The sequence below is a fragment of the Temnothorax americanus genome, unplaced genomic scaffold (genome assembly GCF_048541705.1).
Source record: "Temnothorax americanus isolate GAGA-0224 unplaced genomic scaffold, ASM4854170v1 Scaffold20, whole genome shotgun sequence".
NCBI lineage: Eukaryota > Metazoa > Arthropoda > Insecta > Hymenoptera > Formicidae > Temnothorax > Temnothorax americanus.
In genome coordinates, this window is record NW_027509339.1 from 421,572 (window position 1) to 424,898 (window position 3,327).

Sequence of the window (3,327 nt, forward strand, 5' to 3'; positions counted from 1 at the left end):
ATTTCCGGAGAAAAACGAAAATGACCAAACAGTCGCATGCCCAATCATTTCTATTCCTATGCATTTTCCATGCATTTATATAAGTGTCTCTCTCTCTCTCTCTTTTTCTCTCTCTCTCTCTCTCTCTCTCTCTCTCTCTTTTTCTCTCTCTCTCTCTCTCTCTCTCTCTCTCTCTCAGGAAAAGAGAGGCTGCTACTATACGGCCGAAAGGTATTGTAGTGTCGAGTCGAAACGATCTGTCGGCTTTGACCATTCGAAGCGGGATCGAATCCGGTCCTGCGGTGCGCGAGCCGGAGGCTCGTTGATTTTCTACTATTCAAAATAATGAGAAACGTCCGTCGGGACGTCAGTCAACGTCACTCGGCGTCGCTCCACCCCCTCGATAGCCCGAATAGTCCGAAAAAGCGCAACAAAACATGGAAATCGTCTATCCTAGCCTCGCGCATCTGACAACGACGGCTCAAGCGAGGCACGTTAATTGCACGATGTTTCCAAATTAAATGCTGATCAATGTGGGATAAAAAGAAACCGTGCCGCGCTCGCGTGGTCACTTTTGGACCGTAATCAGAACTACTTGGGGAATTATTTTTAATTAAAAAGAGGAAAAAAAAACGGAGCGCCGAGATTGATATTTAAAAGATTACATAAAAGAAGCGTATCGTATTTTAAAGAGTTATGAAGATTATTATTTTAAAATTCAATTTACGTTTGAAGAGTAATGTTATAGCATCTTACCGAAGAACTAAACGCAAAATAATTGCTTATTTGTTGAGAAATTAATCGTGAAGTAAAGAAACAAGAAATTTATTGTATTCATCGTACTCTGGATTGTTTTACATCTTGTAACGATAAACGTTTCACTTAATCCTACAAGGAACTGAAGATGAAAAATAGATGAAACCGTTAATTAGATGCTACGTTACCGAAAATACATTTAATTGTTATCTACGAGCGAGATCTGCGAAGAAAAAAAATGGGCGTATTGGATGCTGTTAGTCTTCGCCGCCTACTGTGACCATTGGTCAGAGGCCATAAACTTCTTCTGCAGGATTTCTTTTGTGGAAATGCCAAGAATGCCTTATGCAAGATTGTTTTATGAGCTATCGAATTGTACGGCAATAGAATTTAATTCAACAATTTTTGAATTATATGGAGCTACTTTATATTAAAACTTAAAATTCTGTGTACTTAAAAAAAAGTGGTTTTTAAAATATATATTTAATATTAATAATAATTCTCTCTCTCTCTCTTTACGCCAACTTTTCTGTTAACTGCAAAATGTTCCGTGAAATTTTTGTGAGTATAAAAGTATTCCATTTTAAAAATATTTTATATCTTTTTCTAAAATTTATTTTTTTTCTTTACTGTCAAAGAAATAATTGGATTTTTCACAACCAATTGTATCAATTTAAGTAGAAGTTTTAAACTGTAGATATACTGATTTATTTATTTAAAAATGACAACTGCAAATATTATTTCTTATTTGGCTCCTCCCCCAGCTAACAAGATTTCTGCCAAGTTTTTGGTGAAAAACGCACTTGCTGCAACACACTGCGCGCCAAGGGCGGTCTAGTAGGCGGAAACACGCTCACAGAACGAAACTCGCCTCACCTGCCGGCGATATATTTTTCGTCGCAGATGGCACAGCAGATGATCGATCACCGAAAATAAGAAGAGAGAGAAATCCCGACGTCAATGACTAATCTCCGAGTTCGAGCCCGGAGTTCACCACGTAATGCAGCGTTCGAAGGTGGAACGAATCCGTATTTGATTAGACCATTCTCGATACACACGTAAGACGCCACGCAAACATTGGAGATTAAAGATATTCGACAGTCGCTTCGTGTATCGCATCTTGCGCAACGTAATAGACGTAGTAGCCGAAGAAAAATTGAGAATTGCATGACTTAATTACGTCTTAAATTATAGACCACCGATTGCGTCATCACGAATCGCGGTGGCTTGTTCGAGTTCAGAGAGAAACTGCGTTTATACATTGCCTTTTAAATTGCAACTGGTGCATTTTCTACGATTATGAAGTGAAGAACGAGAACGTCATATTTCGTGTATCTCCTATAGCTGCGTATTTCGCTTCTTTGTTCACGCCGTGCTCGTACGCAACGTCGCTCGGCCTCGATTTATCTGGCATCTCGCGAAGCTGAGGTAGGAACACGAGCCACGGAGCGGATCGACACGGATTCACCTTATCCGCGGTATCTACGCGTGGCTGGAAGTACTTCGGGAGAGATGCCTGCCTTTCCTCAGCCCCGCGTAGACGTAGCCGAGCAACGCCGGCGTAATTTACGGCGCCGATGTCGCCGCTATCGGCCGATTCCGATCGGCTGCAGACAAAGACTTCGAGACAAGCGGGAAGATAGGAAGAAGCGAGAGCCGGCGTGCGATTGCGTCGAGGTCGTTATACGAAGCGAGTAATGAGCGAGTACCGAAGGCAGAACCATGTCCGTCGGATATGAGAACGCGAGCTGCACGCGAAACGCACGTGTTTTCCGGTTTTCGATTAATTTGTTGATCAAATACAGGAGTTCTGCTCTTTTAAATTTATATACACATTACACATTTTTCTATTATATTAAATTAATTATATTAATTTTATATTATTTATAATATATTAATTTATTAGATTTATTAGATTTATTAGCAAGCGCGGAAAAATTTCGCGTTTGTCGTATCGACGCGTTCTTTCGAAAGCCGAACGAAAACGATGAGGAACAAGAAGAAGAAAAAAGGGGCGGGGGAGGAGGAAAAGAAGTTCGCCGCTAATGGCGTTTCCCTAATGAACGTTTTCTTTGTCTCGGGCAAACAGCGAGGTCCGGGACCCATCCTGCCTGGAAAAAAAAAGCTGTGCCGTGAGATAAATAAATTCAGGACTTTCGCGAAGGAAAAGAACCAGCGCAACAGCTGTACTTCTTTACGTAACAACTCTGTCTCAATTGAATGCTTCTTTCGTCCCCCGTCACAAATTGATGCCACAAATAGCGATACCGAAATTCCGATGAAAAAAGAATAACACAAATATTTACCTCTGCTCGGAAACAACCTCAAGGACTTAAAACTGACATCCCATTTCCGTTCATTCTCGCATAATTCTCAATAATATCTTTGAGTTACAACTCGATTATTCACACTTCTGTGAATATTGTAATAAATAAAATTTTTTAAGATACCTGAAGAAGCTTTAAAGAAGTACCAAAGTTAAGGCTGTATGTTATACATTAAACTTCTTTTCAAAAAATATTATTGCTACTCAGAATATATTTAAATAAACAACAAATATAATAAGGCTCTGAACAGAAAAACAAGGTAAAT